We start from the raw sequence: 13,618 nt of genomic DNA on the forward strand, positions 1-13,618 counted from the left end.
GTAGTTGGCAAAACTGATATGAAGGGACGGCTTCTTAAACATGAACCTAACAGTCACTTGTGAAAAAGTGGATCCTTGGCAATGATTTCTTTCAGGAAGGAAATCTTAACCAGTAGTATACCCAATACCTCCTTCAGAGGAAGCCATACGGCGCCTGAGTCTACTAGCTCATAGGTTTCAGGCCAAGAAACCAGCACATCTAGCACCAAGAATCAGATTCTCAGCCTTTCACTGCTCCTAAGTGGGCAGCTGAGGAGGCTGGGTATGCTAGCTCTATGTCATTCCAAAGATCCCCTAGCATAGGGAGTATATTGGGGCTATGCAGGGGGTTTGTGGTTGGGATATGCTGTGCTCTAGCAGACTTTGAGGGCATAATGGCCTCTAGGGAACCTTTTACTAGCCAGAACAACTTGGAGCAGCCTGAGGCTACTCTTAGGCCTGGTCTATACTTAAACCATAGGCTGACATAGCTATGGTGCTCAGAGGGGTGAAAAATCCACACCCCTGAGTGCTATACCTACCTAAATCCTGGTGTAGATGCAGGTAGGTTGACAGAAGAATGCTTCCATTGACCTAGTTACTGTTGCTTGGAGAAGTGGTGTTCCTACAGTGACAGAACCCCCCCCCCACTTCCATCACTGTGGGCTGTGCTGCATCTACACTATAGGATTATGCCAACATAGCTATGCTGCTATAGTCCTTGTAGCAGAGACATGGCCTTAGTAATGCTGGGAGCATATTCAGGCCTGAATATCCGCCCAGGATTAGGTGAGAGGAGCAGAAAAGTGGCAAGTGCTCCAGTGTATCTGAAGATTTATCTCTCAGCATGTGTAACCTGTCAAAACTCAGAGATGATGTACTTCCCTCACCCCCGTCCCCACCCAAAAGGATTTGCTACCACAGAGACAGCCAATCCAATAAAATCTGATCATTCTTGTCTGCAAAGTAGATAGAAAAAGTCTTGCAGTCAGAATCACCTGGTTCTGTTTTTGGGCAAGGATAACCTGGGTTCCCTAGATTGTCCTCCACCCAAAATACTTCTACTAGTCAGGACTTTGTGGACTCTGTGGAGTAGGTATGAAAGTTTTCTTTGCCTTCACCACAGCCACGGTCCTTTTCTGTCATTTGCATACTGCTACACTTGAAATGGTAAACTAATTTCAAATATTTAAAGTGTGTTTTACCACTTAAACATATTTAAAAACACAAAAATCACTGAGGCATATCACTGTCTCAGAAATTTCTCCATATGGCCTGCCCAGCAGTCTAACTAGAAAGTTTAGATAAAGGGAACATAAAGTAATATAAACTGTCATAAAGCAGGATCACATAAGAGTTCTTATACTTGCTTACTTAGCTGTTCTACCACGTATTGTTTGAGACCTGATATATTATTTGTCACACACTACACCGGGTTTTAGTTAAGTGCCTAGTTAATTGCATTCATGGTTAGATGCTGTACAATGCAAGAAGAATACAAATTAGAACCATCAAAAATTCTAGATTTCACTCTAATATGGACATAAATCTCCTTAGCAACATATTATTTTCTTAATGAGTACTCCCAGCAATGTCACTTTTCCTTTTAGAGTGTCACAAAAGAACAGTTTGGCGGAGAAGAAAAGAATGAAGCAGGATAATGACGGATAATTCTTGCCTGATCCAAATTAAGAATGAGAAGACACTTTGACAGGGAAAGAAACATTAAGATTAAAGTTACATTAAAGAGTATAATTAATATTTCTTTAAAAATAATTAAAGAATATAATGGTTTTAATAAAGCAAAACCACCTTCACCCTCACTGCTCTGAGCTGTTGAATGGAATGGTCTCCTGAACACTCCACTGCGTCTGATATCTTTTCCAAAAAGTGATGAGCGAATGATCAGCCAGCTCAGTGACTTGACGGACCAAACATTCCAGGATGATTTATATATTTCCTAATGCACTCTCTTTCAGTGTGCTGAATGCTTGCAATTTGCATATATTTATAAGGTAAAAGTCCCTTCTCTGAAGTGCCAGGGGGTTAATACATAGGGCTGCATTTCATCCATTGTGAATCCATGGTTTCTTCACACGTCTCCAAACACTGTGCACACAAGTTGTAGTGTATTAAAATATATCCTTTTCCTGGGGTTTGGTTTTATTGACAAAAGGAGCTCACAATGAAACATAAAATCCAGCCCAAGCAATCTCTCTAGATTGGACTGCTTACAACAAGACTAATGCAGGATTTCTCAGCACCCTCCCCCATATTCTCTCCTTCAGTAGAGCCACTCCCACCACTCTTCTATTAAGTGAATTATGAGTTACTTGCAACAGAGATAGGTTCAACAGAAGTTATTTAACATTGTCCAGCAGATCATCACTTTCTATCAAGTTGAGGTTTTGCTACAACTGCTGCCTATCAGTTGCACTTGTGTTTGCCTGCTTAGCACCAGATCTGTAAGCAGTCCATGGTGTTACACGAGCCATGGAGAGGAACAAAAAAGTGCTTTTAGAAAAGCAATAGAAGATATCTGAGAAGACCGCAGAAGTTTTATCTTTCACTCTACAAGTTTCCATACCCAGACACGTCTCAAATTGACCTGGATGGCTCAGAGGATGAGTAAAGACATAAAATTGAGACTGTCATCTTCAGGGTCCATATATTCCCCTCCCCTCATGTAGATTTGTGAACTGTGCTGCTCAGCCATATTCTTCCCTTAGAAAGGTGAGGCAGTGACACTACACAATAGATATGGCTTCACAATAGAAGACACTGCAGATCCTTCCCCAAAGGTTTTTGTAATTCTCTTAGACCCACACCTCCAGCCATGCAACAGTGTGTCCCTCTATAATGACCCCTCTAATAGAGGTAACAAAGTCTGCAAGTGGAAACTTTCAGTAACATTAACTTCCATGAGTTTCTAACAGAGCCCAATTCTGCAGGATCTCTTGCACACTGCTGTATAAATGGGAGGGGGATGGGACACAGGTGAGCCAGCGGGAAGAGCAAGCAAATGCAGTGCTAGTGGATCTTACGCTATATAGATCTACCAGCTATTGCCCCCCGCATAGAGGCATTCAGAGAGCAGTGGCCACAGTTTCCACACACTAAACCAAAATACCTATGATCAGACAGGTTACTTTTATGACACCTGTTAAAGGGAATGACTGTTTTCTTCAATAAGGTTATCTTTTTAAAAGATTTCCATAGTAAGGGGGAAAATCGAACAGATTTTTCTGAAGAAAAGACTCTTGTTGCAAATGCTAATAGTGCTATCTTTATGCAACAACTATCCTATTGACACATTTCCGAGATTGAACTATGCACCAAATAGAACCTTAGTTTACGTATCCAGATGTGCAATGGTTAATCCTGTAGTCCTCACTCAGGCAAAAGTTCCACTGAATTGAATAGGAAGTGGTCTGAAAAAGGTCTGCAAGATAATCCCACCTGGTGAAATTCCTTCCCCACAATGATACAGATTGAATTTTCTGACTTATTTCTGCCTGTCCAAAAGGAAGGTTCATCCTGTTAATGAGGTATTCCTTCTCTATATCAAGAAGTGATTATGTTTTAGCCAGAGGATATCATGCCACCTGTGACCAAACCTCTAGCTTCCAATTATCCCTGCCAAACTGCACAAAATAAAAACAGTACTGAACACCACTTTTAGTGATGCAATTTATGGTATAATACATCTGTAAATAATTCTTACATCACTGAGTAAAAGGGTGAAATGGTTAAAAACACTTAGATTACAAAAATGGAACTGGGGCAGGGCCATCCTTACCCATATGCAAAGCACCAAATTTCCTGGTGCCCTGCACAGCCGCATCCTGCTCCAGCTCCGGCTCTTCCCCAGGCCCCTGCCCCAGACCCACCTCTTCCTGCCCCTGCTCCACCCCAGCCCCGCCCCCACTCTCCTGAAGATTGCAGCCAGACCCAACCCTGCACTCACCGCGTGGTAAGTGGAGCGACCCGGCCCCAGCCTGCTCCACTCCCCTGGCTTCCAGCCACGCTGCTGGCAAGTGCTGGGGGGTGGTTCCTTCCCCATGGAGGCCTGGGGGCTGCGAAGGGCACCAAAACAGCTAGGGATGGCCCTGAACTGGGGCATAATGCTATGTCAACAGAACCTCTAGATCGGGGTGGCCAACCTGAGCCTGAGAAGGAGCCAGAATTTACCAATGAACATTGCCAAAGAGCCACAGTAATCTGTCAGCAGCCCCCCATCTGCTACCCCCCTCTAGCCCCGAGCACCTCCCGCCCACCAGCAGCCCCATCAATCAGTCCCTCCCCTTCCCTCCCCATGTCTCCCGCCCACCGCAATCAACTGTTTTCAGTGCGCAGGAGGTTCTGGTGGGGAGGGGGGAGGAGCGAGGGCATGGCAGGCTCGGGGGAAGGCACCAGGGCCTTGGGGGAAGGGGTGGAATGGTGGCAGGACCTGAAGCAGAGCATGGGGTTGAGCAGTGAGCACCCCACAACTCACTGGAAAGTTAGCATCTGTAGTTCCAGCCTCAGAGTCATCACCTATGCAAGGAGCCACATACTAACCTCTGAAGAGCCGCATGCGGCTCCGGAGCCACAGGTTGGCCACCCCTGCTCTAGATATTGCAAGCCAGCCCCTGATCTCAGTTAGACCAGTGTGAATCCAGAGTTATTCAGTTGAAACCAACGTAACTTTAGCCAATGTCATGTTAGCAAATCTTGCCTATTTTTGTCTTTAAAAAACAGAACACCAATAGTGACGTCAAAGTAAATAAATGTTATAACAATGGTGGAATATCGTGTTAATGGTTTTTTTTTTTGCCAGTCTCATAGATAGGTTGCATTGAAACAAGGTCTACTGTTCCATTCTGTTGCTTTCATTATATATTTCTAAAGGTATGTTAACAAATCTTATTTTTAGGGATTCATAACTTAGTTAATTTCATTTACATTTGCTTGGAATGTTGCATGAGAAATGTAATGTATGAGTATGGGCATTTTTTCCAAAGGGCCCTATCTGCAAACCATATGGAGGTAAAACTCCACGTTCACTTCCTGGGTGAGAGGGGACAGTGCCTGTAAAGCCTGCAGGCTCAAACCCTCGGAAATATTTTGGTTTGTAGCTTTAAAACTCTTTTTGGCTCATGTATTCAAAGATGCAGTAGACAATCCTGTAGTTCTCACTCAGGCAAAAGTCCTACTGGATTGAATGGGAGGCAATAAGAAAAGCAAACTAAAAAAAAAATTTTACAAAAATGTCGGGTGTTAATCTGTAGAGAATGATGCTGTTATTGAAAACCATTTTTAAATTGTCAAGTTATTAAAGCTTGGCAACAGGTGTGCTTGTATCTACATCCACTCTGTGAACATCATCATTAAGAAATGGCATTTTAGTCATTACACCATCATCATACAACTCTGCATGTACTTGCATCCCCAAAATGATACCCTTGTTTTAATACCAGAGGGTGTGCAAAAGGGGCAGACAGGATCTCTCTGTAAGTGTTTATGAATGCATGAATTCTGGCAGCTATTGGCAGAGTATCAAGTCTAATGGACCTGATCCAGTAGGTGAATGAAGCATTTGATACTCTTGCACGGACATTGTATCCTGTCCAAAAGGGCCATTATGGTAGCAGAAGAAGTTTCTCATATATTCTATTAATGTACCATGTGAAATAATTGCTCCGTTGGGTCTGACAGAGACCTAAGTACAATTCACTGGCAATAGCAGGGTTAAAACATATTATTTGGTAATCTTTTAATTCAACTATTCAGAAAATGAAATTTAATACAATAAATGATTAAAACAACATCAATAAGAATTGTATTTTTACTGAAAAAAAATCAAGGGAATTTAAATGAAAGATTTTCAATCCATTCTCAGTGTCCTGACTCCTGGGGCAAATTCTACCCTCAGTGGCACCCGTTCAAGGCCACTGAACTCAGCCCCATTGAGTTAAATGGGCTGCATGCGTGTAACTGAAGACATTTTGTAAGATTTGCTTCTGAGATCCCTATAATGCCTAAGCTAATAGTGGTATCTCAAATTAAAATATAAGCCTTAAATGTAAGTTTCTTGGTGTTTGTCAGCTTTAGTTCGCACACTAGTATTATTTTAGCATATTTTTGTATTTCTTATACTGTTTTTTGGGTCAGCATAAAAGTACTGGATAACTCTACCCTCAGTCTGGATCAGAACACTTCAACAGTAAACAATATCAGTGTGGCCACAGACCATGGCTATATATTGTACACTATTATTATTATTATTAATAATAATAATTCTTATGATGATGATGATTTGCTTTATAGTGCCCAAAATATACTTAGGGATTTATAGAAATATGTAAAAAGACAAGGCCCCTGCAACAAAGGTCTTACAGTCTAATATTAGAGATGATGTGATGAAAAGAGAACAAACAGTCAATGTGGGGGAAGCAGGACAAGGGTTACAATTATATGGTGGCTCAGTTTGGGCAGATGCACATTTTGGGGTTGTTTAATGAACAATGAAATCTTGTTACTTTAATGAATTCACTCACTTCTTGAAGGTGCTCTCACAGAAGTGTGTTTGAAGGAGTGAGATAGAGGATGAGAGTTTGGTGGATGGGATGAGGTTACAAACATGTGTGTGTGGGGAGTGGTATGGAAGAAGGTATAGACATGAGTTGGGAGAAGGAAATTCAGGAAAGGCGGCTTCAAGGCTAGCATTATTTGCAGAGTAGAGGGAGGCAGGATGAATTCAGTAGGAGACTGTCAGAGATATACGCAGGGCCAGATGTAGGGCCTTGAATATGATGAAAACTACTTTGACCTTGATATGCAAGCCAGTCCATGGAGTGAGTCAAAGATGGGAGAGGTGATAACATGGTTTGTAAGATGGCTAAGGAAGATGTCAGGGTTTTGGACATGCTGGAGGAAAGCAATGTGGATATCAAGTCAGCTGGTGAGAAGTGGGTTACAGGAGACAAGGTGGAAGAGAGTATAAAGGAATAAATTTGTTAGTCTCTAAGGTGCCACAAGTACTCCTTTTCTTTTTGCGAATACAGACTAACACGGCTGCTACTCTGAAACAAGAGATTCAGACATTGGACAGATAGGAAGGTGGGGGAATTTTAGATATGTTGTGGAGGGAGCAATGGCAGGATTTTATCCTAGCCTGGATGTAAAGAGAAAAAGGAGAAGGAAGCGTTGAAATTTATCTTTGCATTGCAAACCTGGGAATTGCTTTGTTGTTGACAGTAATGGAGACTGGTTGAGCAGACAAGGATTTAGGAGGGAAAATTACAAGATGGCTTTGGTAATCCTTAGTTGGAGCTGTCAGCAAACCATCCTAGATGAAATGTTAGTGAATGCAGGAGAAAGCAGGCAATTCTATTTCCTCTCTCACTAGCCTCACAAGACTCTCTCACTAGCAAGAAGGTTCAATTTCCAACCATAGTTAATGGCACCTATGAAAACAAATCAGATGTTTTAGGTAGGTGAGGTCACTTCCTTAGGTTTTAGGCCACCAAGCTGACAAATGGTTTGGTTATTATCATAGAAAATACCTTAAATAAAAATGGATAGCCATAGAGTGGCAGATGTGATTTATGGCAACTCCTTTATCTTTTGTGAGGAAATCATATTTCCCCAAACAAAACTTATTGGGTTTGTCATGGAATTGACAGACATGCATGATTCTGAGACATGATTTGTTTCTATGTACAACTGGATTACTACACTCCTGAATGAAAGATATTGTTTGTGACTCCAAGCCCACAGGGTTAGTCTAATACAGCTGGGAGTCCAACAAGACAGGATTGTGAATGCAGGATAAGGGACTATGGTGCTGCTAACATTTTATAAAGGTGAATGGTACATGTGCCCTGTACCATTTATGGCTCTAAGTTAGCAGTGGTCTGGTTATGGCTGGGGAAATATTTACATTCTAGGCACCTGATTTCAAATATTTATAACCTGAATAAAGTGTACCCTTGGACTGAAATTTCTCATGTTTCTTTTCAGCCTTAAATTATTTAGGTAGAAAGTTTAGTAAATCAGAAATTGCCAAATGGGATTTTAAGTGTTAAGAAACACATCAGGTTCTTTTTTGCACTCAGATAACTCAAAACCAATAAACTTTTAAAACTCTGAACTTTACCCCTAGTTCTCAATGAGACGTGTATTTGAGGCTAGAAGGAACCATTGTGACTATCTAATCTTTTGTAAGACAGGCCATAGAATGCCACCCAGTAATTCCTGCATCAAGCCAGATCCCATCTGGGCCTTACAGAGGTGCACAGTCTCGGGAGGGTGCAAGGAACTTTTCCCACTCTCAGTGTGTGACCCTTATAACATAGGAACTGCTTCCTGACAGGGGGCAGGAAGAATGGTGATGAGGTGGAGCAGAGCTGGCCCTTGGACTGCTGCATAAGGGGCTGTAAGTTGCATCTCATTATGGGGCATAGCTTCTGAGAACCCCAGGAGGCATTTTGGACCACATCCTGTGGTCAGCTAAGGCTGGGTTGTGCTGCTCTGGTGGAGCAATGTAACCTTAGCATCCTAAAATGTCAACAATCCCTCACTACCAGGAGCTCCTTAGAACCACAGACAGCTGGCTTAAGAGAAAGCAACCCTGAGACTGCTCTGATTTACACTGCAGACTTGGGGGAAGCAAAGATAGCTTTATGCCACCTTCTCAGCTGTTCTGAGAATACCTTGGTCATAGCTTAGAATCCAGGCCCCTGCTTTTCTGAGGCAAAATGTCTCCCGATGCTCTCTTAGGAATGGCACAGCTCTGCACTATCCCCAACGTGGGACTGTTCTTACAAGACACAATTTTTTAACAAGCCACTGTGCAGTGTTTGTATGTGCCAGTGGTTCTCAACCTGCAGGCTGTGTGCGGCCCAGTTAGCACACAGCTGCAGCCCAGCTGTGTGCTAAAGCCTGCACAGCCCCACCCGGCGGGGTCTGGGGTCCATTGAAGGAGGGCACTGGGAAAGAAGGATTTTCCTCATTAGGTAAATTCCCATAAAGGAAAGGGAAAAAAAAATCCTGACCTGTTACGGTTGTCCAACCAAGATGGAGCATATAATACACTTGAGGCCACTCTTCTGAAAGCATACTAGAGAAGCTGGGGAGAGCCATGATGTATTTCTCTGAATATCATGTTGATAAGTTTAGCGAGGTTTTGGTCTATGAGTAGAGTGTGCATACAATATTATGAGCTATTGAATTTCACCTGGTATTTTGGGAACCATTCTTCCTTATCTCCATTCCACAATCAATATCCAAAAGGAGAGACTCCCCGCGCCCCCTGCAACAAAAATCATTGCATTCAGAGAAGACTGGATGTCCTCACATAAATGTTGATTTAAGACTTCAAACAAGAGTGACAGGAAGAATGCCCATGGATTTATTAAATAAAAGAGAAGCTATGTTTAAACATTAAGGCTAGGACACATGAGGAGCGCAGCTCCCAGCGCTGGTGCGCTGTCTACACTGCTGCTTTACAGAGCTGAAACTTGCTGTGCTCGGGGTGTGTGTGTTTTTTCACAATCCTGAGAACGTTGCAGTGCTGTAAATTGCCAGTGTAGACAAGCCCTCTGTGACAACCAAACACCACAATTCTCATAACTTCACATGCATTAATTATATATATATATGAATAGAGAAATGACTTCCAGCAAATTGTAACCTTTCCCCTGATACCTTACAAGGCATGCTTTACATGTAAAGGTAGGTCTTCACTAGTAATGTTAAAGCACTGCCGCAGAAGCGCCTTAACATGGCTGTGTAGTCGTAGCACCAGCTACTAGGAGAGCTCTCTCCCAGCGCTCTAAAAACCCACCTCCACGAGGGGAGTAGCTCCCAGCACTGGGGCACTGTCTACACTGACACTTTACAACGCTGAAACTTGCCGTGCTCAGGGGTGTGTTTTTTACACCCCTGAGCGAGAAAGTTTCAGCGCTTTAAAGTGCCAGTATAGACAAGCCCTCATATCAGAATTATATACAGATGAGGAATATGGGGGGTTACAGGGTGCTCTCCCAAGGCACAGAACGTCACAATAGATACTACCTGTAGGCCCTGAGGATGTCACATGGGCCGCAGCTGTGTGCCGCTTGGGTTGCAGGTTGAGAACCACTGATCTAAATACACCTACTATGTTATACTGTCGGAAGTTACCTATCAGCCTTGAGTGATTATAGGCATATAATGGGTGAAAAGGGTGAAATGAGTTAGTACTTATGTGTACACATTTCAGATTGTAAACTATATCTCTAGTCTATCTGGTAAATAGGTATATTTTGATTTAAAATACCATAACTGTCTTGAGAAAGTCTTGTAGACTTTCTGCAAGTTAAAATCTCTCGCTTTATATAATATTGTAATGATTCACAGCATCATTATATTAATATGGTTATTTGTATTTAACTGGTTATAGGGCATGTACTATTGTCAATTCCTATTATGAATAATTTGAATATATTGCAATTGAAAAGAAAAATGCACAAAAAAGGCCCAATTTGCAACATGGTCTGAAGATTTAAAGACCCTCCTCAAACACACACACCAGCTTTTTAACAACAAGAATGCAAAAAGCAAATCAGCAAGTCTCTTTATGTGCACTACTGTAACACAAAAAAGGTTGAATAGAATTTTAATTGTAAAGAAGTACAATATTAATGCATGTTAATGGAAACCACAATTTAAATTCTGACAAATTACCCTCACTCCCCAACACACATTTCAGCTTGAAGCAAATGTGTTTGGTTGTATTACTATAAACTGCCGAAAAAGAGACTTTAGATGGAAATGTGGCCAGATCTTTAACCACAGCAAAACACAGTGGGATAAATTCTGTTTGCAGTTTACATACACAGGACACCACTGGTGAACTTACATACAATTGCTCAAAACATGCCTTAATTTACCAGCAGGACCTAGGAAGGGCAGACAGTCACTTTAAGGTGGGTTCACTCATTCCTTTTGGAAAGATCTCAGAGGATTTCAACAGGCAATTTTTTTCCTCTGAGAATTCTCACTTATGGAGTCTCAGAGGGGTTAATCTGGTCAGCTCTCTTTTTCCATGTGTACATTTTGTAAAGCCACAGGGAGAAGACTATGAGATATTATAGGCTACTGTGTCATCAATATGCTGACAATTCTCAGTTATGTCTCTCTCTTACAGTCTGGAGAGAGAGAGTTGTTTCCATGATCCCCTTCCAGACATCAAATAAGCACATTCTTAACTTTAAGCACATGCTTAAATCCCACTAAAATTAAGCATATGCTTAACTACTGTCATGTTGTCTGAAGATAGGTACTGTATACAAACTATTTGGTTTACGTTTAATCCCGAAAACATGGATGTGATGCTTGGAAAACCTTTCCTGAGAACTTTCAGGGACTATGACTGCATCCTTAGTTTTGCACACCTATCTGCCAGTTGCCAAATTGGCTTACAGTGTTGGGCTCTATCTATCCATCCATCCCAATAGCATCTGAGTGACTGATGTGAAAATAAGCAGGTGGTTCATTGCTGGTATGTTCTCTCCCACCTTTGTCTTATGGTAGTGAGGATAATTTGTACCAGCGATTAGTGTGTTTATGTTTTATACTGAGGGAAATCTAGGGCATCAAGATGGGTTATTTGATCTTATTGGAGTCACACCAGCTCCTAGATAGAAGTGATGGTTGGAAATAATAAAAAATAATAATACCTAGCTCTTATACAGCACTTTTCATTAGTAGTCTCAAAGTGTGTTACAAAGGGAAATGAGTATTACAATCCCCACGTTGCCCACTCAATCTTAATTTTGGCAATTCCTATCTTTTGACAGCTTGATTTTTCAACCTAAACATTTTTAATGTAGTTTTTTTTAAGGTAATTTCCTAGGTTTTTAAACAGTAAACTAGGAAAAAAACAAAACAAAACACCAGACATTCCACCATGTGGAACCATACTGACTCATACATGGTTGGTTCATCAGCAAGATTGGGACATTTAAGGATATCCACAGCACAGACCTCTGCCACTTGAACTAACAGAGTAGTTAATGTGGGCCAACCAGTAAAGGGAGACAAAGCACGTATTTTCCATATGGGTTTCACAGATGCCTGCCGAGCGACAGCACAGAAATGTTGAAACTCAGGAACCCTGGGTTCGGTTCTCGATTCTTTGGGGAGTGTATCTAGTGGTTACAGACCCTTCTGTCGCTGGCTCCTCCAGCCTGTTCTTGTCCCAGTCTCCCCCTCCACCACCCCTTTGTCTCCTTGTCCCAGCCCCTTCTCTCTTCAGCTCCCCATCTCAGTCTCTTCTCCTCCCCCTTGTCCTAGTCTTCCTTCTCTCTACCCTTCAGAACCAGCTCCTCACCTCTCTGCATTTCACTCCTCTGCTTCCTCCTCCTCCTCACTGCCTGGGCACCAGTGGGGCGTGAGGGGACTGAGAAAATGGAGAGACAGTCTCCCTGCGCCTGGTTCCTGTGCATGGCGCCACAGCTGCCCCTGGCTGCCATGAGGAGCAATTGCAGGGAAAGTCATACTCAGCCTTGCAGCCCTGAGATGGAGCATGCTCAGCAGAGATGGAATCTTCAGAGAATTTAGCTGCACAACTAACAAGTCTCTACTGAGCTTGAATGTGAACTGAGATTTTCAGAGGCTCATAACATGGCCAAATGTGGGCAGAATTTCACGAGACTGGCAAAACGCACATCCCTCACACAGATGACCACCTGCTAAATTTAAAGTCCCTGCATAGAAGCACCAGAGCATGTCAACAAAATGGCTGTAAGCAATTTTTAACATGGAAAAAAACAAACAATCTATTTTCCCCTAACCTTGTTCTGAGAAATGGCTGGAATGTTTGTGTTGAAATTTTCAAAAAAGTCAGCCTGAGGCAGACATCTGGTATGGAAAATTGCAGCCCAAATGGTTAGAATTTGGCAAAGATAAGCATCGGAAAACAGGATCTTATAATGGAAAATGTTGAGCAACCTTAACTTTAGGGATTGCTACAAAATTACTCTAAACTATTGATATGTACTCCCAAACTTTAACTCCATTTTAGCATAATTTTTGTCTGGGAATTAATAGAAGGTAGAAAACTGTCCCAGTCTCCCTATAATAAATAAGAGCTTTTTTTGGCCAGAAAGAAAATGGAAAGGTACATATGCATAATTATCACATTTTTATTATGCCTAAGTTGCTGTGTATCATGCCATTCAATCTGCAGGAAAAACAAGTTATAAGAAACCATCCATGATGTGGCTTTGAAAATCCAATATAGTGGTTTAAAAGTCACAGTTCATGTGCTGGGGAAGATGCATAGCATTATACATCTTTATATGTGCCTGCAAATGGAGCTGAAGCACAAGGCATATGTACACATGGACCATTTCTGACTTCTTTGCGGTAGTCTAACATGTAGCCTATACATATCTATCATTTGCAAGTTGCTTTTTTATGCTTGGAAATCCACTGTCATGATTACATGATTATGCCACACTAAGCTGCAGATGTCTGCCAATAGCATGTTACTGCTGGAACATTAATTTACAATGGGTAGGTACAGCAACACTTCAGAAAGTGTGTAAAGACCACATGAGAATTTCCTGAACCTTGTACAGTTAGATCCCACAGCACTCCATAGCAACAA

General features: G+C 42.0%; 1 protein-coding gene across 9 annotated transcripts in view; it reads right to left on the reverse strand.

Moving 5' to 3' along the window:
- Window positions 1-13,618, reverse strand: part of RNF182 (ring finger protein 182) — a 61,384-nt gene that overhangs the window by 17,587 nt on the left and 30,179 nt on the right. For 2 of the 9 annotated variants that reach the window (XM_074944818.1, XM_074944815.1), the window contains one exon: window positions 9,200-9,274. The exons of the other annotated variants lie outside the window; for them this stretch is intronic. The gene's annotated coding sequence lies outside the window, so the exon portion shown is untranslated. The remainder of the gene's footprint in view (window positions 1-9,199; window positions 9,275-13,618) is intronic. 9 annotated transcript variants of the gene reach the window in all.

This window comes from Natator depressus, chromosome 2 (assembly GCF_965152275.1).
Source record: "Natator depressus isolate rNatDep1 chromosome 2, rNatDep2.hap1, whole genome shotgun sequence".
NCBI classification, from domain to species: Eukaryota; Metazoa; Chordata; order Testudines; family Cheloniidae; genus Natator; species Natator depressus.